The sequence below is a fragment of the Apteryx mantelli genome, chromosome 1 (genome assembly GCF_036417845.1).
Source record: "Apteryx mantelli isolate bAptMan1 chromosome 1, bAptMan1.hap1, whole genome shotgun sequence".
Classification (NCBI taxonomy): domain Eukaryota; kingdom Metazoa; phylum Chordata; class Aves; order Apterygiformes; family Apterygidae; genus Apteryx; species Apteryx mantelli.
Genome location: NC_089978.1, coordinates 218938324 through 218963022, shown reverse-complemented (window position 1 = coordinate 218963022; position 24699 = coordinate 218938324). Strand labels below are relative to the sequence as shown.

Sequence of the window (24699 nt, the reverse complement as noted above, 5' to 3'; positions counted from 1 at the left end):
GTCTCCGAAAGAAGCGCCCGTCACCCCAGCGTCGTGCCGCTTGCTGGGGTTTCGTTTAGAGGCGTCCGCAAGAGGAGCATCATTGCGCCTCAGAGGCTGTCCTGCGTCGTTGTCCCGTGCCCGGGGACGTCCCAGATTGGGAGACAGCCCTGCGAAATGACCGGGAGTCCGGTTCTCCTCCCGTATCGCCTTCCGGGGCTTTCCGTAAGGAGGATCGTTTTGCTGGGGGAGGTCGGGCCTCTGGCGCAGCAGCAGCCGCGCGGCGTGGTCTTTCTCGCGTTGCGTTCAAGGACTGAGCGCGCAGCAGTTTCTAGCCCCAGGGCTGGGAAAATACAAGGGGCCTTCAAGAGGCGAAGTTGCACCGATATCCTCCGTTGCTCACTCGCTTCGGGGCTCCCGGGTCTTTTCCCCGAAGTTTCTCTCGTCACTAAACCCGGCCGCTTTGCAGACGTTTGCAACGCGCGCCGCTCCGCCTGCGTGATGCCTCGACGCCCAGCGCGGGGCGGGAGGCCACGGCAGTGGATGGGAAGGAGCTTTTATTTTGGGGAGCGGGAGTTCAGCGCTGCTAAAGCACCCGCTTTTAGACGCGCGTCCGCAAGAAAGCCGTGTCCGAGAGCACGCACGCCAAAGGCAGCGTGCTTCCCTAGTTTGCACCCCTTAGGTCTTGGGGGTTTTGGAAGAAATTTTTGCTGGTGGGTCAGGAGTACGCCCTAAAGGCTGCAAAAAGGAAAGGCAGAAAAAAAAGAACATGATCTTTGGATTAAAAGAAATATATACACGTGCGAAGCCAGGTGGAGGGCAGCAGCCTCAGGAATAAGCAGAGGGGACCTGGGTTAAAATCTCCTCCAAAACAGAAAAGATGATAAACCTTTTTTTTCCCCCCCTTTGATTATTCCCTTTTAGAAGTTGCTTCAAGGTCTGACCCATACTCTTAGCATCTTTAATAAATGCTGGTTTAACCCAGCAGCTTTTTCCTCTGGCTTGCAAGCTGTACGTGCAGGGAGGGAGCTTTGGTCTTGCACCACATGGATAATGAGACTGGCTGCGAGGGGGGAGGAAGGTCGTTTTGCAGGGGTAGAATAAGGCCCTCGTTACTAATGTCAAAGGGAGAAATTTTCTCTCTCTCTCTGCCCTTAATTGGTTTTAGTAAATTTAACTGGAGGAGGAGGTAGAAATTGTCTTAGAGTTATTAAGCTGGGGTACTTAAAGATACATTAAATCTGCATGCTGGCTCCGTAAGAAAGGAGGAGACAAGCTTGTCAGGCATTTATTCTAAATGGCTTCTGCTAGGCACAGTCAAAGGGAAAATGCCAGGTTTTTAACGTGAACAAAGGCGATTTGAAAGACTCCGCAAAAAGGTTTGGAGAAACCACGTTTGAGAAAGTCCTGCTTTGAAGCGTAATAGCAAAGAGTTTTTTTTCTTCTTTCCTTTTCCCTTGGGTCTCAAGGCAGGAGGGGGAGATAAGACATTCCACCACGCAGGCAAATGAGGGGAGGGGGGAAAAAAAAAAGAAAAGTTTAGAAGAAGCGAGTTCTGATACTGTTACAGCCTGTGGAGAACGGATAGCTTTCAGGGCGGCTGTCGCACGCTGCTTATCACGGCGCTGTATTCCTTGGCCATGAGAAAAGGCAGAGTCGTTAAAGCGATGCACTGTGCTGCCCGGCCCGGGCACGGTTAGCAAGGGTTGATTTGAAGGAACCATTCCCCTGGAAGGCAATTGCCGGGAAGGAATAGTTGCGGCGATGCCAGCGTGGGTATCTGACACGGTCCCACGTACGGTGCTGCCACCGGGGAATGCTTCCCTGCAGCAAGGCATCGGCATGTCCCTTCTGGCCCCTGACTGCTTTAACTTGCTGAGGAGCCACGTATATCTGATGCCTTTGACATAAGGCATTCGACTGATTGCATTGGAATTCAGTAAAATTGTATTGAATTGGTTGCATTAAAAAATCATGCTCTCGGCTGAGCTGCAGAAGGTTTTGTAAGTGTGTATGTATGTTATATATGTGTCTTAAAATCCAGGTTTTGTATGAAGTTAAAGGTGTGTGATCAGTATTAAAAAACCCCATGTTTTATGCTTGTTTTAATCTGAGATTTAGTGGTATGGCTAATGGTATAGGAGTACACTTAGAGCTTCTGAAGTGTGTTCTTTATATATATATATTTTTTTAAATAAGCAATTAAAGGTGTCCTCGTTGGACACTTCTGATTATTTAAGCAACAGTTAAGAGAAGCAAGTTTTCTAGCGGGCATTGCGCTAGCTAATATGGAACATCCTCAAACCAGGTTGCCGTCGCACTACTCCAGAAATAGCGTTCTCTCTGATGCAGATTTTCAGCCGCTTTCCCAGCTCTTTAGCTGCTGGTGCAACGCTGGGTGACCCCATCCGGTCTTGGAGCTTGTTCCTGTTTGCTCCCGTGGGTCTCTCTTTGCAAGGCGGAGAAAGCAGTAACACACGGTAAATGCACTATTTTGGGGGGGGAAATGATTTTCTTTAATGTTGGTTTAGTTTTCAGATGGATCGGTTCCCTGATCCGACTCAAAGCACTGCTGCAAAATGTCAGTGCTGTCACAGGCCCGTGCCCCTTTCCAAGGGTTCGCGGGTCTGCGTCGCATCAAAACAGCACAAGTGCACCAAACTCGCCTGCGGTACCTAAAAGCTGGGCTCCTCAGTCCAAGGCAAATGCGTCCTGGTTGCCCATATCTCCTCTGGTCTTGCAGAAGACTCTCGGTCAGTGCAATCCTGTAGGCTTCTGAGATGGTTCCTGCAGGTACCAATGAATCCCCACGAGCTGCTTTCCATGGGAGAACGTCCTTTTTTTCCCCTCATTAAATTCTCACAAATGGTTCAAAAAGTCATTTCATGGCAGGGTGATTTGCTTTAAATTGATGTGGTTTGAATTATGGATCTTAATCGCGATTTAAAATAAGAAGGAAATCTTAATTTAAGTGATTTGATTTTAATCGTGTCTTTCATTTACAATTCATAGCTATGTCCCAAGGTTGGTTCTCCTTGGTTGCTAGCTGTAAAACATGTAGATTTGCAGCCAGCTCTTGCCTTTCAGCTTTATTTTCTCACCAGTTGGGCATGCTATGAAGATATTTGTTTAAGCTGTTATATAGCCTGTCACAGCTCTATTTTGATTTCTACCTTATGTATCTCTTAAATGTTTTTTAGGTAATGAATAGTAATAATTCTGTGCTTATTGCAGACAATCACTCTTCACTTGTAGATGAAAAACTCTGTTAAACTGACATATGCAAAGTGTCATTTGTAATTCATTTAAAATACATTAGCTAACCAAGGCCCTGTATACCTAGCATATAAACTTTTCGATGTACTTTTGAGTTTAAAACTAAGAAATTTATTGAATGAATTTCGAGCATCAATCTTAGAGGGAGTTAGTGAGTGAAATTAGTTGTTTCATGTCTCTTGAGGTTTTAAAATAAACAGGTGCCATTCTCTTAAAACTCGCTTTGAGTGTTAAAAACAGTAAGAGGAAGCAATTTTATTTTTCAGCTGCCAGTTCCCAGTTGCTCTTGCAGCTTTGAATTAACCATTCGTGCAGCTGGTTGAATCTCTCTCCCCATTACCTGTAAAGGGAATTTAAATGGTTAGTTTAGATTTACATGCGTAACTTTTGACCATCTAACTGACGGCAGGAGAATCCCATGCTTAGTGTCCAGGTACCCTGAATGTCTTCCCCTTGGTGTAGGCAGGACAGTGATTAACAGAGAGAAAAACAAGATTTTGTGAGGCTTGCTTTAATCAGCTGCCTGGTTTCTGACTAGGATCTAAATCCAGTCCCATTTTGTGTTGGAAAATCCATGTTCCCTGGGTGCAGTGGGTGTCTCAGCTGGTTTTAGACCTGGAGCAATATTCTTAATATCATCTTTTGTGCTAGACCGTGAGTTTGGCATTTCACAAATTGGCAGGAGACCTGTAGTGCTCCATGGCAGTGCACGTGTCCCCCTGGGGGGTATGGCTGGCTCGGAAAAATCCATCTCGTGTCCCAGGAAAGCAAAGCAGCCTTGCAGGTCCTTGGTGGACCTCCATCCATCCATGCTGCATGCCTGTTATGGGGGTCTGGGGAGTTCGGGGAGCCATAAGCTCAATTCCCCCTGTTCTTTCAAGAGTAAAATGTTATTAATACACAGTTCTGCAAAGCCTGGTGGAGCCCGGAGCTCCTCATCCAGCCTGTTCAGATGCATCTCACCACTGCTGCTATAGCAGAACATTTTTTTCTGACAGTCTTGACAACTAAAACATTGCTGCTTAAGGCAATGATTGCAAAACCCCCGTGTCTTGACAACTGACACATTCTTGTTGCAGTGTCTTGGGCTCCTCACCGTGGGATGCCCCTTTCAGAGGACATGTCTTCATTAGTCAGGTGGCTGCTGAGAGCAATCTTCACTGCCGAGACGACCGCAGACTTTGCCTGCAATTGCTGGTCCTGCCATCCGTGCTGTGTGTGTACCCATTACGGCTAACAGGGTGTCACCTCCACTGTGTAGACGCATCTGCCTTTGCTAAGACACATCAATTAAGGCTGCCAAAGCTGTCAGACACGTTGCAATCAGCCCCATCTCAAGGCGGAGGATGCACTGACTTCTGCCAGGCACTAAATCTGCATTTAGTCAGGCCAAGTCCCTCGTAGGATGTTGGTGGGAGCAATATGCCATGGTGGCCACCCTCCAGAGAAGTGCTGTCTTGGGTAGGTTTTCAAAGTCCACCCTATAATTTACTATCTTGCCCAAAAGACCTTTTCTGTGGGATTTTCTAACAGGGAGAAGGTTGGCATGAAGGTGAATTAGATGGGGAAGCAATACCTCGTGAGGGCAAGGATGGCCAATATTCCCACCGGTGCAGGCTACATGACCGAGTACAAAGTCTCTCACCCATCACCATCCAGATGGCAAAATGTACCCCAGCAGCCTGATTCTTGCCCGATGGGCTTCAAATGGCCTTCTCTGGTGGTGGCCATCTTCCCTCCCAGCCTCTCCCTCCAGTATGGGTGCTCAGCCATCTCTGCCTCTTCTTGTAGGTCTCCTCCGGCTCCACGTTCCCTGTCTTGCCGTTTGTCTGAGGCATGGTTTTGACTTGGCGGAAGGTGATTTAGGGTGGCTGAGCTAGGAAAAAAAGCTGTCCTTTGGGAAAAGGAAGCAGGACAACAAGAGGAAAGGGTGGACTGGTGGGAAGGAGTTGGCAAAAAGTGGGCACTTAAGGTCAGGCCTGCAGAAGGAGAAGTAGAGGACCTAGTTGGCGGTATATACTTTGTGCGGTCAAATAATGTCACTTAGAAAGTGTTGGGGAGAGAAATGCAGAAACCCAAACTGATGGAAAGAGAAGAGTAAAGGAAAGAGCTCTTTTTCTCTTAATCACAAGAAAAATCCAGCTCTTTTGTTCTGCCGCCTATGAAGTTTGGCTGTTGGTAGCCAACAGCTGTGCAGGGTAAAGCATTTGGGGTGGGTTTTTGGTGGCGCAGCTCGCCTACTTAGCCAATCCCCGAGAGCAGGGCTCTCCTTTCACCGATCGCATTAGAAGCAGCGGTTACGGCGTCTAATCAGGATCTTTGAAACGAGCAAACCCGCGCAGCCGGCGAGCTGCCCTCACACTCGGGTTCCCGCGGTCAGGCACAACCGCGCCGGAGGCGGCGAGGAGCGCTGGAGTCCCTTGGCGCGCGCCTGTCCGGCCAGCAAGGAAACTCCGGGCTTTTCAGGAAACGGTGTGAACAGCTCGATAGGCGTCATTACGGGACCAGAGCCGCAGCGCGATGCTCGTGGGAGGGAAGCGGGGGGTGGGAAAAAGCGCAGAGAGCTGGTGCGTTTTGGACGGGACCCAGCGCTGCAAAGCTCTGCCTGCTTGTGGTTGTTGAGGTCCCACTGGATTTCCAACGAGAGCAGCAAGGCAAATCCCGCTCCGGCTGTTGCAGGGACAATTGCATTGCACTTTCGCAGCTTCCCTTTTCGACTGCACGTAGTATTTTTCCGCACGGTGAGCGTGGAGGCATTTCCAGCCCTAACCTGCCAAACACCTGCAGCATCCTACCCCAGAAGCAGCTGCGTTTCACTGCTTCCTTGCCAGGAGACGCAGCAGAGCGACCACGTATTTCAGCTGCGGCTGCTCTCAGAAATGCTCTTATGCAGAAGAATCCCAGCAACAATTGCAATAAAACAACCCCCAAAAAAGCCCCCAGACCCAGCAAAGGCTTCAGAAACCCCCCTCGCAGTCCAGAAGCGGCGTAGTGCCCTGAGAACTTGAGCAGAAATACTTCTGGGACAGCCATGCGAAAGGAATGCCAGCTATTTCGGGGCCGTATTTGTGTTCGAGCGGGAGGAATAGGATTGTGCCGCTCTGCTTTGTCTTTCTGCGAGAGGGTTTCGCGTGTCGCCGGGACGGCTCCGATCTGATTAGGACGGGGCTCGCCTGGGGGGGCCGCGGCGGTGCGGGGCCGTAAGCCGCTTTCCCCTTGAGCAGGCGCTGGGGGCTGGCCACGAGCGTGGCCCAGCTGGCCTTTTAGGGGAGGGTTTCCTTCTGATCCGTCTCAGGAGCAGTTGTTGGGGCAGGGGCTTATCTCTGTCTCGGTGGAGAAAATTGGCAGCCCAAGGCACTGGGGGGCTGGCGGAAGGGCAGCGTTGATAACGCCGCTGCACGAGCGGGGCAGCGGCTGGAAACCTCGGCCGGGGAACTGGCCTTGAAGCCATTATTTTGGATAATGCTTTTAGGATTCCACTTTTTTTTTCTTTTTATGTTCCCATCCTGAGGTCTGGCTCTTGCTGCAGTGGGGAGCTTGGGGAAGGGAAAGTGCACCCCGTGAGATGTTTCTGCAGAAACCTCTGCTTGCTCTGAACAGAGGTGTGCACCCTGCCGAGGGACAGAAGAGAGCAAGGGGTACCAAGATTTTGCCTCTGCCCAAATCTGACCTGCTCAGAAGGAGCAGACCCTCACAATCTGCCTCTAAAGTAGGTAAAGGTGTTTATCCCTCTGAAACTTATTTTATAGAGGGGAAAACTGCAGCAGAGATAGGACCTCAGATCTCTCAGCTCCTGTTTTAAGCAACAAGATTGCCCTTCACTGAATGGGTGGGTGCAAGGTTCCCACATTTCTCCCCCAAAAAGGCAGAAAATAACGAGGCTTGTTCTAGCGACTTGCTGCCACCTTGACCTTGAGGCACTTCCCCCAAAGTCGAAGGGCTGCAGATTGTCTTGTCCCTGTTCAATCTGTGGCTGTTACCCTGAAATGAAGAGTGGGGAAAGAAGAGCTGCAGGGCTGGGGAAAGAAGGCGCTTTCTCCTTGCTTGTTTGGATTAGGACCGATGCATTTGTTTCATAGCAGTAAATATCAGCTTTTGGATCCAGCTGGAGCTGAGCCAGCTTCCCAGGGGCGAGTGTCTGTGCGTTCATATGGCAGTGCGGGGCTGCACACGCTGCTGCTGAAGTTCATCTCCGTTGCAGGTGCGTTCAGCCCTCCCTGCGTCTGGGCCCTTGGCGGGATAGGGATTCACTCCTGCTTTTGTCCTGCTCCCACTCGGGAGAGTTGGTTCAAATATTTTGCTGTAGCATCAAGGGACTTGGCTGCATCTGCTGCATCAAAAGTGTCGAAATGCAATGCCTGGCTTTCGGGGTAGATGTCCTATTTCTTTGGCCTCTCTGCTGTGCAGAAGCTTGCCAGATGAAGGACTGAGCGCTGTTATTTTGCATTTGAGCACTTCTGCCTCTCATCTGTGGCACTGTGACCCTCGTAGAGGGACCTGGGTGATGGGAGGAGCCGGTGATGAATGGGCGGAGGTGCCCGTGCGCTGGGTGACACCAGCTAAGAGGGTCCAGAAGCACGCTGGTCCCAGGGAGCGGTGGCTGGAGGAGACAGGTTTGGCCAGTGGCACACAAACAGGGCTTTGTTTCATATTCCCAGGCCCTGGGGAATTAGAGAGCAACGTGTGGGTCTGGGCTTTATCAGATAGAGTTGGACAAACCAGCTCAGCTACAAGAAAGGGAGACTCGAGCTCCCAACCGCACCCTGGAGGTCAAGTCCTGGCTTCCTCAGAGCTCTGAAATTTTTTCTCCCCTCCTTCCTCCCGTAGCTTATGGCCACTTCCAGATGTGAATGGAAGGAAAACAACTGACTTGCTTTGGGAAAGGCTGTTCTCACAATTATATGTACCCAGCCGCCTACCGCTTGGGTCAGAGCGGGGCTAGAAGGCAGGAGAGCAGGTCTGTGACCTGCCGTGGCAAGTCACCGCCTTGTCTCAGCCAACATCGTCCTCCTCCCACTTTGTCCTGGCAGGAGCAATCTCTTCTTCTCTGGGGTCTGTTTCCTTCTCTCTCTCCTTCTGGTTTCTGAGGTTAGGCAAGAAGCCATTCTAGGTAGAAACCTTTTCTTGGTGCTAAACTGTAGCCATCTAAAAAGGGCTCTGAGGTCTGTTCGAATAGCCAGGCCTTACAGCAGTGCTCTTGCTAATTTTTAGCTGTTTAAAGCAATAATACAATGATTGATTATCAAGGAAGTTATCAATAAGCATTGCTAGAAGTCGCCACCTGCTTTTGATGCCTCAGCTCTTTTTTGTCTCCACGGTTAGCACACCCAAGGTCTGATTTCTGAGAGCTGCTCTGGTTGGAGTTGAGGAGTATTTTGCCCGGATGATAATTTCCAGGGATGTCTGCATGGGGTGGGGCTCAGAACAATGGAGACATCTTTCTGGATGTCTGGAGGAGTATGAGCTGCTTCTCTGAACGTGGATCTGGAGTGTGCGGGGGGGTTCTTCCGTTGTCCTCTCCCTGCCATGCTGGAGCCAGGGATGCTGCTTTTCTTGTATCTTATAAAGTAGGGCAGTTCTTGAAGCAAAGACATTCTTTGATTTGGCAGTGATCATCTGCAAAAGTAATGTAGCATCAGCCTTTGCTGGCGTAGCACAGCCCCAACCTGTGGCTGCATTTGCTCTCCTGCTCCCTCCCCATACCCACTCCCAAGTCCGGGATTACGACCAGTAGCACCCACTGAATCTCAGTCCAGTGTCTTCTCTGTCACTGTTCTGCTCTGCTAATGACTATCTGTGGGTCCCATCGTGTATCCAAACTGCGGTCCCTGCCCTCTCCTCCTGTCTCCAACCCCACTGTGATTCCAGCTCTTTTTTTCTAAAGGAAATGTGCAAGCTGATGTGTCAGAGTTTCACTGATGTGTCAGAGTTTCGCTGCTGTGCCAAAAATAGGCTCCAGTCTCCATTGTCTCAGGAGCAGAATAGTTTGGATATTATCGTGAAGCCCAGCCCTGCATCCCCCTTCTGCGTCCAGCCTGTGACACAGAGCTGCTGGTCGCATCCCGGAGCCCTTCCGAGGTGGGAGCCCAGCGAGGAGTTTGCAGACCTGCAAAAGGTCTTCCGTAGGAGAAAGAGGAGGATGATTAATGGCAGGGAGGGGATGCGGCTCCATCTTCCTTCCTGCTTCCTTTGCTCCCTTCCCCTGGCCTGCCACAGCCTTCCCCGTTGCATGACCACCAGACGCTGCCGTGCCACATCACAGCCAGAAGGGAGAAGGATTTCGAGGGCAGGGAGAGGTCAGCAAAGCTTTGAGCTCCAGAGCAGCCACAGACAGAGCCATTTTCCTTCCACACCACCCCAGGTGCAGTGTTGCAGTGAATCTCTTTTCATGCCCAAAACCACCACTGGTCCAAGCAACCACTCCTGGGTTTTTCGGGAGCTGAACGTGACCATTGTTGCATGTTATATTTGCATTATATTCATTGCTGAAATTTCTCAGCAAAAAACCATGCCATTTAGACCTGTTGCTTGACTGTAGCCTGCTTGCACTGAATACAAAGAGCTGGATCCCTAACCTGGCTACAACATCCCGTGCTCTTCTGCTCAGCTCCAGCCACTCAGGGATCCCACTCCTGGCTGGGATGCTGGGAGAGCAGCATCATTCCCCTATTGAGTCATAACGATGAGGTAATTGGGCTGGAAAGACAATGTCATGCAGCAGCCAAGATCCTAGCTGGTCAGTCTAGATTGTGTCTCATCTCTCATGACAAAGCCACATTTAAGTGACTAATTAAAGCCGTTGCAAGCTCCATCTTGGAAGGATAACCAAAATGCACATTGTTCCTGGTCCATTAAGTCAAGCAAGTTGGCCAACTAATTAGCAAGCCCCTCTTCCTTCTTCACCTTCACTGCTTGCTCTGCAGGCCTAAATTCTTGGTCCTGGCAGTGGAAAAACCTCCGCAAAGATGTGGCAGTATATGTTTCAGGGCAAGATAGTTGCTTGAATGAGGACCTGAGGACCTCGGGAGAGCTCAACAAGAGCTCTGCTGTAACATGAGCCAGCTCAAACTGCTTTGGGATGGCCCCTCTGTGCTGCCATCCCAGCTTTTGTTGGGTGCTCGTGCTTTTGGGTTCCCAACTGCCATAGGCGTTTGGTAGTGCACCTAAACCTATAGCACTCGGGTCCTCCTATGCCATATGTACCCTGCAAGGACAATTTTTCTGGCCCACACACCCTCTAGATGAGCCTTGGACTTCAGCTCAGGGCTGGCTGTGGACCAGGGAAATTTTTTTGGTGTCTGTCATCCACTTAAGGGTCATCTTTCCCTTTATTTGATGATGCACCCTTTGGGCAGTGAAGGTACAGTGTCCACAGCATAGGCAGTAAGCAGGAAAATGTCCAAGCGCAGTGCCGGCAAGCTGCGTGTACGTGATAAATCGCCGCTTCCCTCAGCTGAGTGCTCCTGCAGTGTCAGGACCAGGACTGCAGCCTTCACTGATCTCCGAACAATGATGTTTGGAGCCCTGAAACCGCTGGGCACTTCTGCTCTAGACATTTCTTGCTGTTATTGCAATTCTGATAAAAAATCGTCCTATAGAGAGTGAATACACCTGCCCTAAGGGACTTCCCAGGATAAATGCTGTTTAGTGCTGTTAGGTTCCTATCTCCATTAAATCCCTAATTTTTTTTCCTGCCCGTGATGTATCTGTCTTAAAGCAGATTAATCTTCTTTTTGCTGCCCGGGCCCAGCTGAGCAGGAATGCTGGGCGTATGTTTACCGCGGCTGGTGTCCCAGCCCTAAAGCATAGCAGCCGCTTCTTTTGAAGAACATACAAAGCAAGGAAGAGGAGCGATTGTTTGGGAGGAAACTGAACCATAATGTAATAGACTCCTGTGGGGATTAGTATTAGTAATTATTTGTATTGCTGTGGCACCTAACCAAGATTGGGGCCCCGGGTAGCAAGGTGGACCAGCACGTAAATGAAGACGGTTCCTCAATCCAAAATCTATCACCTCCCAGGTGTACAGACGGGGCACAGGGAGAGGCTAAGAAGTTTATCCAGGGTCATTTTGGGAGGCTGTGGCAGAGGAAGGATTTAAGTCAGCGTGTAGTCCCTACAAGAGCATCCTTCCTCTTAGGAGGGAAAAGATTTTTTTTTAAAACTTGTCCTGCTCAAAACTACATGCGAGAGGCCACTGGAAAATAAATATACTGTGTTGAAGAGTCCTGCATTGGGAAAGGTCATCTCTTACTGTCTGTGCCTTTCATCAGCGATTCCTGTGATTGTGTGTATTATTTTAAGGAGGGGGAGCACAAGAACTGTTGAATTTGAAGAACAGAAGCTCTTCAAATGGAGATTTAGTCCCAACACTTAAAAAAAGAGAGAGAGAAAGAGAAGGAACTAAAATGGATATTCTTTTTCTGTAAAACCTACTGTTTCAGGAGAGTTAAATAATGAGGCAATTATGAATTTGCCAACAATAGAGAAGTTGATCTGATTACACAGATTTAAAGCCAGATCGTCACTGGGGCCATTTGGTGGGAAAGCAAGTCTGTGCCAGACGGGCTTTAAATAGTTTTGAATAGGAGGGAGGGTTAGCCGTGTCCTTCCCTTCCTCGGCTCTCCCCACCTAAAGAATAGTACGGAGCCTCCTGCCAAGTGCACCGTGTCCAGTCCATGCCCGAAGGCTCGGCGCGCCTGCGCTGCTATATAAATATATGTGCGTGCCTACGTATATGCGCGGGTATATATAGAGCTCAGCCTGATCCGGGAAGCCCCCACCCTGAGGTGTGGGTGCGGAGCCAAAGACAAAAAAAAAAAAGAAAAGGGGGAGACTTGAAATAGCACCGACACACAAAGGATCGCGAGGAAACATGGAGCCCTCCTTGCGGCGTGAGCAGGAAACCGCCGGGCTGCCGGCACCGTCGCAGGCGCTACCCGAGGTCACGGTAAAGGGCTCGCCCCTGCCCTCCGGCCAGGCTCCAACCCATGGCTGAGGGATGGTGGTGGCAGCTTTAACGTCAATGGAGTGCCTTTTGCCCAAATAGTGCAAGTTTGCAGGTTCCCCACCATGTCTCTATGGAGGAGCCTGTCCCCAGCGAGAGTCCGAACGAGCAGTGAAAGCAGGCGGCACTGAAAAGTGGGTATTTAACTGGGAATTGCCCAAAATTTTCCCGAGGGATGCTTGAGGTGGTGACCCACCTAATGGGGGCTCCATCACCTGGCGTCATCCCTGGCTTTATTATCCACTTGTCCTCGCAGCGTCCTTCACCACCCTAGAGTTGCAATGGGCCGAGGAGGATCTGCTCGACCAGCCCCGACGTGCCACAGCGGGTGATGGAGCCATTGCCGTTGGGTCCGTGGTGGGCGACGTGCTGCGGTGCCGACAGCGCAGTGCGCTGCACTGATTTACCCCAGCCTTCCCCCCGATGCGGGGCTTTCCCGTGAAAAACGGCCAGACTTGCTGAGCGGTGGGGAGGCGATGTGGCTCCTGACCACGAGGAGGTTAAAAATAAAGCCGCCGGCATCTCTGCAGGCGGGCGGCAGTGCTGAGGGCGTAAATTTGGGCTGACCCCGTGAGTCATCAAAGGCGCTGGGCGTACAAAGGAGGGTGAGGCTACAGGTCTTATCGCCTCCTGTCGATCGCTTTTCCGCTGGCACATGCACTTCCTTTTGGCCCCGGGGTGGGCAAGTGCCCTCTGAGTCCTACCCTCTCCTCCCACCCCGAGCGAGACCCCGCCAGGGCCGCGGTGCTGCAGCCGGTGCTGCCTCTGGCTGTTACCGCCTTGCCGAAAGCCTTGGAGCCCCCTTCGGTGGGAGTTCCCCTCCCGTGATGGATCTCCTCGCCTTTTCCTCGGCTGTGGCAAGAGCAAGCAATTGGGAGCTGTGAAGGGAAAGGCTGTTCCCGGGAGGGTCATTCCTGCTATAAATCTTGGTGAGGAGGCAAGGAGGAAAGGGAGGTACAAAGAAGCGGACACCAGTGGAAGGACTGTGGTTTGCAACGCCACGGTGGTGGTGTGTGCCAGGATAAACTGACCTTTCGATCCCCCATGCCGGTTTTTTTCTTTGCATTGGAGCTACCTGTGACCAGGCTAGGATCCCTTATCTCTTTAAGTTTAGGGTCTCTCTTCTCATTTTCTGCCTCTCAGGGCTACAGCTTTGACCTCCACCTTGCTGGGCCTCCAGCAAATTCTCTGTGGACTCCTTTTTGCCCTTCACCACTCTTAATTTCTGGACATCAGGTTGGTGAAGCCTTCTGTACCTGTTGGCAACTCCTGCTTCTCTGGAAGTAGAGTGGAAGTGGAACCTGCCTCATCTAACCTGAGACATCCGGAAAGTGCAAATTGTCCACTTTGTGGACTTGGACTGTCAGTGGAGAGACATTGACATGTCCGGAGGGCAATTTGCCCTGTCCAAAGAAGGATCTGCTTCAAATGATTAGAGTCATCCTCCAGAGATGCTGGTCTCCCTCCACTGACTATAGAAGATGCCTAGGTGACTAGCTGAGGTTCTCAGTTTATACAGCACAAGTTTGGGGATCTGATCCCTGCTGCTAATGCCAGTCCTAATGCCCTTCTGTCTCCCATGGTCCAGCTTGTCAGGCTCTGAGGTCTCAGGGAAGCCAATAGTCCCTACTTCTGCTCTTGGGTTAACTCTTTCCTTTTTGGAAGAGCCCCCACCATGAGGGGAGTGATGTGTGGTGAGGACAGGCAGAGAGAAGGGGAGTGAACTCAATACGTCCGTTCCCTCGGTGAGCTATTGCAGCTCTGCATTCCTCCCTCCTGCCTGACCTTTGGGATGAGGACCAGTGCCAGCAGGCAGGGTGCTCCCGAGCTGGCCTCTGCCCTCCCGTATGCCAGCATCACCCAGCCAGCGCAGGCACGGGCCATGGCTCAAGGTGCCTCGTTGCAAGAGTTAGCACAATCCTCACAAAAAGCAGGAGGTTTTGGCTGCAAAACCAACCCACCAGGAAGGTTGTGCATTTGGGACCCTCAGCTCTTACGGAGAACATAGTTGATGCAAAATGATGAGTGACATTAGATGAGACAACTCTCCCCAGGCGCTGGGCAGCTGGCAGAGGTTCAGCCAGCAGGAGAAGTAGCTCAGGGCCAGCTCCTTCCCCGCCTTGCTCTGATTGCATGGAGTATGAACCTGGCCAGCTGGAGGGAAGCGAAGCCAGTGAATTCGGCTGCCAGACAGAAGCGAGGCTGCTTCTCACTTGGGACGTGTAAGCCCATCTCCTTCGAGATGCTGGGGTTAGCAGAAAGGAGCCTGGTCCTGCATGAGGTCGGTATCAGTGCCAAATGCAAAATCTGGGAGCTTGCTTATGTGGGGACCATCACCAGCTTTCTCCGGTATTAACTTTCTTAAACTTTATCAGCTCCCCTGTGTTGGCTTTCAGAACTAAGGAGACTTTAATTTGATTTCACCCACTTCATTTCAGCTAAATTGGATGAGGGCTGATTTAAAGCCGAACAAGAGTCACCACCTGGCGAGTTGTGTGCACTTTAACTAATCCGCTTTGGAATCACACCTTCCGTTAATTTTCAGTTAATTTTCCTGAGTACTTCTGAGTAGACAAGCCATCAGGCTGAATAAAAATCAGCTCCCCGGTTGATGGCTACTGTCCTCACTCCTTTTCAAGTTGTCTGTAGCAGTCCTCCAGGAAAAGCTAGACAGAAATGATTCATCCTTCTGGGCTGAAAAGCATGGAGAGGAACTTCTGCTTTGCCTAGATGCATAAATCTGTCCTCGTACAGTGTGAGGCAATTCTGCAGGAGGGCTGGAGAAAAGAGGTCAGCTCTCCAGGAGGGGCTGGTTTGATGTGACACAGATCAGCCCTCAGTAGCAAACTGGTGGCTTCAGCCAAGCAGTTCTTAGCACTGGCTTTCTTGAAGGTCTCCTTCCCACCAGCCTGCTGCCAGCTATGTACTCCATGCTGCTGAAGTCAATTTGTGGGTCAGCCTTCAACCCTCAATGGAAGGGAGGTGGTGAAGTTAACGGTCTCCCTGAGGAGTCAAGGTGACATTACCAACTCTGATAGTCTTATCCAGGCTCTCCGTCCTTATTATGGACCTGAGATTCCTCTCCAGATTCAGAGGAATCTGGGCTTTTAATACATTTACTTTTTTAGGAGAACAAGCTTCTTTAGCACTCATGCTTGTAGACTAAAGCATGAAAGAGTATCTTAATGGCTTACAACCTGGAAGTTATATCAGAAGAATCCTAAATGTTCTATAAAAATACATACACATATATACTATATATATTTATATATATCCTGTGGATTTAAGGCATTCTTGTGACTTTCAGCGTGATTTTGATTCATGACCACTGTTTAGGGCCAAAAGTAGTTGGGCTTTGCCTTGCTGCCAAGACACTTTCATGGCCCATTTCTCAATGTAAAGCTTGAGTTTCTTCCAAAGTCCCTAGATGACTCTTGCAGAAACAGAGAGGTTTCAGTGCTAAATATACCAGACATCATGTCCTTCGGCCTCTGGCTTCAGGTGGAAAACTGTTCAAGGGCTTGTTTGCAGGAGGGAGACTAATGCTAGCTTGGAAAGGGAGTGTGTTGTACTGCCACAAATTTTGCTTCAAAGAAGCGAGGTAGCCGCAGGATAACTCCATTCTTGCTCACGGTGTGAAAGAGGCCTGAGAAGGATATGAGCGTGGCTATGTGCTGAGCTTCAGAGGGTCTGGTCAAGCAGGGAAGTGCTTTTTTTTTTGGCTTGTGCTCCCAGCATTTCCGCTTCAGCAGCTCCGCTACCGTTTCCTGAGTGATGAGAGGGTTTCTGTTTGGGCTGTGAAGAGTCCCCGGTTCATTTTGCAGCCTGGGAACGGTGTGGGATTGAAGCCGGGTCCGTTCCAAATCCCATCAGCGCCCAGCGGAAAGAGGATTTTTCCAGGTTCAGTGATGAAAAATAGCTGGGGGTAGAATGGAAAGGGGTGTGCATGTGTGTACGTGTGTCTGTTCGCCTCCTTGACAACATCATGCAAAAGCATTTTGGAGCCCTCATTTTCCACACTGGTCTTCCTGTTTCTTTTTTATTATTTTTCCCCTTTCCCTTCACTTCTTAGATAGCTACAGACTGTCCATGGTAAGAGCCATGGAAACACAATCCTTAATATGGTATCCTGTGTTTATCCATGAGAGAGGCTACATTAGAGCTTGCTCCCATCACCAGTGTCCCTCACCTCTGGCCTGGAGTTGGCCATGCAGATGACACTGCCTGGGATGGGCCAGTTGGGTCCGTATGGGTGAAAGATGTCACAGCCCAATCACAATTTCTTGGCAATAAACAGTCCTCAAGGAGAAATTCAGGAAAAATCCAAGCTTGGCATGAAAGACAATTTGATGATAATTTTTTTGAGAGATGGAGGTAAGAGATGGGGTCGCGTCTAGTCTAGAGGAGCCAAAATAGACCTGTACACGTATACATTGAAGTAAGCGTGCATCCTCTGCACACAGAGCAGCTTCTGTCTGACTAGGCCTCCTGACTGCCCACCTCGTGGTGAGGAGGGAAACAGGTCAGGAGGGCAAAACCCACCTGGAGTCACCCCAGCAGAGTTCGTGAAGTGGTAGATTTGATGCACAGGAAAGGAGGCTTCATCTCAGACCATCTCCAGCAGCTCTTTCTTTGGGTTCTCCTCCTATGAACTTGCAATAACCTGGTCTATTCAAGCAAACCTGTTGTTCTTCACAGTACTGGGATGAGGAGTGCTGAAGTACTTCTGCTCCCTAAAATCCACTAGATGCTCATTAATTGGCCTCCATAGAGCAAATTAACCCATTTCTGCCTCCCCAAATGGCCATTTAGAGGGGCCAAGGAAGAGAGGAGGAGAGATGCTGAGGTTGCCCAGGGTTCATGGGTTAAACTGCTGCTGCCATGGACAGACTCATGTCAGTGAAAAGCTAATTGCTCTAAAGTTTCTAAAAGTCCTAGAAGTTGTAAAACAAAGTGCTCTTCTCCTCCAAAAGAGCAAATATCTCTTTGCACACTGGAGAGGAACGTGTCTGAGCAGGGAGATGTGCCTTGGGATGATTATTATTTTTAATAGTTTGTCATACTTCCAAATGAAACAACAGACAAGCTGAGCTGGCTCAAATACTTGCAGAAAGAGCTGATTGGGAATTTGTTAACGAAGCAGGTTTCTCATCAGAAAATGCCAGTTCATCAGAACCTGAATTTTGGGGATGAGTGTAGCAATTGCGGAAGGAAAGGCTTCTCAGGCTTTGGCTGGGTTTCTTGGTCAAAACCAAGAAGCTTTAACTGTAGCAGTTTATCTGCAATGTGGAATGGTGTTTTCTTTTCCCAAACAGGCGGACTGGCTATCAGACTGCACAGTCTGCTCCTCGTACCCCAAAAGGCTGTCTTGTGAGTAAAATAAAGTGAGGCAGATGTAACAGGAGGGATAGAGCAGCAAAAGCCTGAGATTTGGTTCACGTACCTGCGCCGCGAGATTCTGAATTACTTCCCTCAGGTGCAACAGGGGCAACTAAAAGAGTTTTTTCTGGTCTGAATTAAAGCAGGGCAGTTTTTGGCTCATCTAGGGGCATGAGCGACCGTAATATCCTTCAGCTTGCTGATAGTGCTCAGGATGATGTTAAGGTGCTGCTGGGATGTGCCCAACATCTCCAGTTGAGGGGTATTTCCAGGAAGGTGGTGCAGAGCGGGAAGCCCTGGACACTTCTGTCCACCTGGACGGGCGTGATAAGAGCAAAACCCTTCAGGGCTTGAAGCTCGTTGCTGGTTTTCTCCAGTGTGCAGCGAATAAGTGCTTATCAGGTAAGTCCTTCTGGGTAGGGGCTTTGGGCAGACTGCGGCTCTGGGTTCGTTTCATTTGATAGTGGAGGAAAGGATCCTTGTCGATATTATTGTCTCCATTTCTGTCACCCGCATGCAAGATCAGCACCAAACTGAAAGCTTTTATCACTCAAGCCTCCTTGCAGCAGGGGACAAGGAGGTTCCCTGCTGAAAACAGGCTCAGTGGCTTTAAATCAGGGTCCAGACATACTCGTTTCCTTCCTGAGAGATACTGTAGCTCTCACTAGATCCAACTGTCAGGTCTCATCGTTAATATTTTACAGTGCAATTCTCTCAAGACTATGCTACAGAAGGGTTTTTTTTATTATTATTCTTTATTCTGACAGAGTTTGGGAGAGGATAGAGATGCCTGCATCGGAAAGTTGGACTGATGGGTTAGGGTCCCGAAAGTGTGCTGACACTGACCGTCAGACTTTTCCCCATGTTCTCCCGCAGGAGGCCAAGTTTGTCTTTGACCCGGGTGAAACCATTTCATAACGGTGATGGTGAGATTGGATTTGTACCTTGTGACGCGGAGAAGCTCCGATTGCAAGGGTGACAAGTGATAGAGCAGCACACGCGCATCTGCTGCCCGCAGCATGGCTCGGGTCACGGCTCTCGCCAAAATCTCGGCAGGTGGCTCAGGAGGACAGTGCTGTTTGGACCTGTCTTTCTCTAAGCGGGAGGAAGGGAAAGAGCCTGTCCACAAGGGAAATCTGAAAACCCTGTGACATGATAGTTGGCTCTGGTAGCCCAGCTCGGTTCCAGAAAAAATAATTATATTTTGTGCTGTTCTGCCAATCTGGTCTCCCTGGTCTTTATGGTCCACCCTAGAGGTGGCCCCTCGCAAAGGCCACCACTGGGTCCTCAGCCCCCCTTTTCCCTTTGACGAACTCAACCCCTAGCCCTTACTGGATCAGGAAAGGCTGCGAATGGGGAGGCGGATAGGAACTGGCTCATATCCCCTCCCCTTCCCTGGGTCGCTCGGTCTCCCGGGGTTTCTCATCCCGTCTTGGGAGGAGCAGGAGCCAGCTTTGAGCCGGGCTCAGCCTGCTGGCCCGCCGGAGTGGGGTGTGTCACCCACCGTTTCCGAAGTTATTCTTTTGGGTTTCCTTTTTGCACTATTAATAGATTTTTAGCCGATCTGAGCTGTTTCAACAAGGTGGTCGGAGCCGGTGGGGGTGTTACAGAAGTAGGAAACGGGAAGCTCTCAGGCAGGGAATTAATTTAACAACAGGAGCTGCACGGAGAAGTGGCAGCTGCGGGTGGGCTGCAGGGAGGAGGCACAGGACGTGTCCTTTCGTTTTGCATTTTGCACTGATGCGTTTCTTTTTTTTTTCGTGCTCAAAGCTGTGGCCTTTCCAAATAATCTACTTCCCCCTTGGCATCTTCCCCAGCCTGCAAACTCCCTTGTGTCCATGCTGCAAAGAGGGTCAAAGTGGTTCAGAGCATCGCTCAGGGGCATGCTGAAAACTGTGGCCCTCAACTGATGGTGGAGCAAACTCCACTGGCACAAAACACCATGTGCTTCCTTGTATATTTTGGGCAGCTTTTCACATTACAGTAGCTCCTAATTGGGATGTTTCTCCTCCAGCCCTGGCCAGGAGGAGCCCCAGAGCAGCAGGGACTGAAAGCAGCATTTCCAGCCTTGCAAACCCTGCTCCTTTGGGCAAAACCGGCCCGTCTTTGTAGCTAGCGATCGGGGAAAGCTCTCACCCCTTCGGGGCTCTCCCGTTGCAGAGACACCGTATTGCAGATGTAGTCATAGGATACACATATCCGGAAATGAAATCATGTTTTTGCAGTGTACTCATTTCCTCCGGGCTATTTGGCCTCTGCACGCATGGATGCATGTGTGGAAGGCTTGCCTGCTCCTCCTGGGTGTATAAATATATAATATCTATATATATATACACACATATATATATAAGTATATTTACCATGCAGCCCTACCCCACTCCCCCCTAAGATATGCAAGGATTTGGGGGGTTTTGGGTGACACATGCAAGAGGAGAGGTGCAGACCCAGGTATTAGACTCATTGCGCCCTGTTAGTGTTAAAGCACTTCCCCAAGTCCAGCAACAAGAGCATTGCGCTGGGAGACACACGGTCTGATAGCTGGTATGTTATGCTATTTTTCTGTAACGTGAAGAATTGATGATGGTCCAAAAAGTGAAACCCAGTAACTGGTCCTGCCCTGCCGAAACCCAACCAGGAAGGTCAGAGGCAGGTAATTTTTTCTGCTTTCTTGAGACCAGGGTGAGGGCCCCTGGCTGAAATCCAAGCGAACTTTCCCTTTCAGGCTTTTAGAAATAATCTCTTCCTGGTAAGGGGGGGTGATGTTGGTGACTTGGTGGAATTCCCCTCCGTTCTTCTTTTCTCTCTTACATGCGTTAAATCCTTTCATCTTCGGGGCTCACGGTGTGAAAGGGTCATTCTTTCACTGCCGAAGGAAATACTGTATCTTCTGTGAGTAATCTGGATGTAAAAGGGACACTGAACATAATCTTGTCCTATCTGTCTTTTCTTACTATCGAGCTGTGCTTTGCAGGGTTTTTCTCTTCTTTTTAGACCAGATCCTTTTCACGTCTTTTGTTGAGGACAGTCATCAGGCAATACTGGCTATCGGCCCAGGGAAATGGGGTATCATTACCAATTATTACCGCCAGGTCCACTGCAGAGATTTGGAACGGGCAGCCAGTCAGGGAGGAAGAGATAAAAAAAAAATTAGTTCTCCGGAGTTTGAAAGAGATGCGACATGTGTGAAAGGAAAACAGCGACTCCTGGCCTTGCAATGCTCTTGCTGTTTATTTTGCATGTGTTTCTGCTTTGAAATTAAGTATTTGGTAGGCCTCTGAAAACAAGAGCAATGAGTTTGCATAAGCCAGGCCTTCTGTTGGAGGTGGCACTGTTACACACCAAAAATGTAATTCATTCTTCTCCAATCCCAAAAAATATTTTCTAAGGCTGTAGTGAGACAGAATCTCTGGGCAAATTGCTAATATTAAGCCCAAAGCAATAAAACTGCCAAAAGTGTCCAGCCCAGAGACCTCAGCAGCGTCTGGCTTGTTGTGAATGGGAGAACATTTAATTCAGCAGTGTCCTGGCAGAGGAAGTTGCCTGCCACATCTGGGCAGCGAAGACACATTTCGCTAACAGATCTGTGGCCAAAACCCTGGGGGACAGATCTGGGGATATGATCCCGGATCCTCCGTGAGAGGATTCAGCCAGCAGCTGACCTTTCTCGCCTGGCTGTGGCCATCACCGGCGGCATGACAGGCACATTGACCACGTTGCGGGAAGAGCCCGAGGTCAGACCCATGCTATTTTAAGAGGAGGAGTGTCAGGTTTGCAGACTGCCTGGATTTCCCCTTCCCGTGGCCATTCCCATGGCCGTCGGCCACCACTTCCACTGCATTTCAGCAGGGCAAAGTAATTCTTCAAAATCACCGGCTTTGAGGCAAACAGTGGAAGAAGAAAGGGGGAAGGGGAAAATCTGGTAGCAGCCAGAGCTGAGCAAAGCCAGGGTGGAGGTTATTAAAGAAATGTCTCCTTCAGATCGATTTTGGGAAAGCAGATTTTTTACATAAGGCTTCCCAGTGGTGCCATCCAGCCCACTGGAGGAAGAGTGGGTTTATAAGGAAGGAGCAGTGTGATAAAGTATTTTCTGTCTGAGATCATTTGTGGTGCTGCTTGCCAGAGAGACACAGGTCATTATCCACGAAAATTTCCACCACCGTAGCATTTAGCATTGCCTGACCTAGGCCTGGCCCTTGTAGTAGGATGGACAATGTCCTACGTGTCCGCATGGTTGGCACCCATTGAATGCGTCCATTCATCCGTACACCCCCGTTGGTGGTGACTCACCCCTCCCAAAGCAGGAGGGTGGACTGGCTCCTCAGGTTGCTCATAGGCCACTTAAATCCCTGTGCATGGTTTAAAGACGAAGAAGAAATAAATGTTTTAAGATCTCTCGACCTTAATGGGAGAGGTGCATGAAGCAAGAGCGGAAGCAGAGATGTGGAAAGCTAAACAAATAGTAAGTTTTGTGGGCATCAACTCAAATCTCAGTTCTTCTCCCAGTTGCTTTTTCAGGATGCATGCCCCCATGTCCCTTGAAGGAGGATCTGCTACCCACCTTAGCTGGGGCAAGCCTGGAGGATCACACAGGCTTCCTCCATCAGTGGAGGGACCCCTTGCTTTGGGCATTTTCACCCGATAGTTGCTACAAACGGCCTGGTTCAAAAGCACTTTGGTAGCTGTGCTGGCCTCACAGCTCCCCAGGGTGGGATGGTTGAAGCGCTGAGGCCGGGCCCCTCTTTTTGTGGCTCGCGAGATCCCAGCTGGTCGCTGGAGCTGGCCCAGAGCCAAGGCGCTGACCTGCCCCTTTCTCCTTTGGATCGCGTTGGGTCGAATTGTCTTTTCCACCTTTCCATCAGCAAGCACTTGCTTCCTGCCCCTCTGGGTCTGGGCTTTGGGGGATGAAGAGGAAGTGACAGCAGCGGGTTATTTCCACCTTCCTTCCTAGCCTTTCTTTATTTACATTTCTTTTGTTTTCTTTCTACCTTTAAAGGTTGCTTTTTCTTGGTTTGCTTGTTGTCAAGACTCCTGACAAACCTTTCATCTTTATTTATGGGCTGATCCCTCTTTTGACTAACTAGATATCTGGTTTCTAGCTTGCAGCAACCGTCACTGAGGATTCAGACCATCTAAGGAGAAAGAAGACGATGACTTGATCCTACCTTTTGCACCTGCTGGGTGCCCATACCTGGTCTTACGCCCATGTTTCACTCCCTTATCTCTCCCCCTTCAGACATCAATTGGTTTAATAAGAAATGTGCCTTCTCTCCACAAACACTCTTTTCCCACAGATTGTGGTGGAGATGTTTTTCCTTGCAAGTCCAGGGTTTCTTCAAGTAATCCACCCTGCTGGTTTTAGTTAAACTCATTAGTCACTGTACCTTTCAGATCATGTAGCTCAAAAGTCACCAGGTGCCCTCACATCTTAATGGTGGTCTCAGAAACAGTTGGTGGCTGGTAGGGAACCAGCAGTAGAAAATATGTTTGAAAATGGGGGTCTGCACGTCTCTTCTCTCATCTCTGAGTTTCCCTATTCGGATGCCCATCCCTGCCAGTGCAGAGCCCAGCCGTAGCCCTCCAACCTCCTCCAAAGCCACCCCATGCCCAGGCAGCTCCCAAGGGTCCCCTGGTAATCCCACTCCTTGCCCAGCCTCCCCACCCTGAATCCCACTTCTAGGTCTCATCTCTAACATGCCTCCACCTCCCGGATCCAGACCTGGCAGCACTGATCCAGGTCAGATTTCCTCAGCTGAAGCCAAGCTGATAGTCTCAGAAACTCTAGCTTTCATCAGATCTTTGAAGCACAACCAGTGCAAATAAACAGGTTCTGTAAGAGCAAGTGCCTCGCCGGTCTACTAGCATGAAAAAACGAAGCAGATTTCGGGAGAGCTCTGTGTCAAATGCGTATGGCTAAAAACCAAACCTGGGAAGTTTCACTCCTATTTTGGAGGGGCAAAAAACAGCCCTCTTCTGCATGGCCATCAAGTGGAACAAAACTCCCCAGAATCAGATTTTTTTTCATTTTTTTCTACTCCAGATAAATCCACTGATGAAATGACTTAGTGCTCCCTGCGGTTTTTCAAAGGTGAAAGATTTGTCAAACCTTCCCTGGGGCGAATTTGAGCAAAGAGCCCAGGGCTGGTGGTTACCATGTGCAATGGAGAAAAATTATCTCATTGGCAACTGAGGGAGCTCCTGCAATGATCAGAAACAAAAAAAAAGGACCCGAATTTTATATCCAGTCTCGTAATGAATGCACCACATTTTATCACTGTGGCGTGTCGCAGAGCTCGCGGCTGTTGGAGAGCTCTCTTTTCTCACGCAAGCCGTCCTTTGGCCGCTTACCTCACTGAGAAACAGCCTCATAATTTGAGAATTTAAAGTATTCTTCAGAAATCAACTGCCAGTCCCACAGATCTCTTTGTGAATGATAATGTGAGATAACTGAAAAACGGCCAACCCCTGGCATGGCTCTCCGTATTGAGCCGGAGCTCTTTTCCCACTGAGGTAATGTCAGCTCTCAGTAAACTGCTTCATGGGTTTCCTCAAAAACAAATAAGCCATGATAAAAGCAGCATTTCTAAGGGATGTTTCGGGCTGTATGAATGCGGGGTGAAGAGCACGTGGGAATTTTGCGGTTAAGGTTGTGCTTTTATAACAGCATTGGGGATTTGTGTGGGCAATGTAGCTGGAGCCCTTCATTTCCCTGTCTTGGTTCTCCGTTACTTACCTAAAGGAATCTTTTGATTTTTTTTCTTTTTAAGATTTGTCTGTGAAATTGAACACTGACTTTAAGCATTTGTATGCGAATTTCTCCATCTTTTCAGAATAGTAAAAAAAATCCGCTAAACAAACAAGCAGTCATAATTTGGTGATAATATTTTCAATGGACAGTTGATTTGAACATCCTTGAAATTAAAATAATGGAGCTACAGGTAAGTGTAAAACCCTGTCCGGTGCTGACCCGTTGTTTTGGAGCAAGTAGAATAAATATTATCTACACAGTTTACCCAACAGGGAATTTCAGTCTGTACATGGTTTGACTCTGTGAATTTAT

The 24699-nt window shown here is 49.5% G+C and overlaps 1 protein-coding gene across 2 annotated transcripts in view; it reads left to right on the top strand.

Annotated features, from left to right (window-relative positions):
• The window catches only part of PODXL (podocalyxin like), a 48514-nt gene that overhangs the window by 6022 nt on the left and 17793 nt on the right, over window positions 1-24699 (top strand). The gene's annotated exons all lie outside the window — the stretch shown is intronic.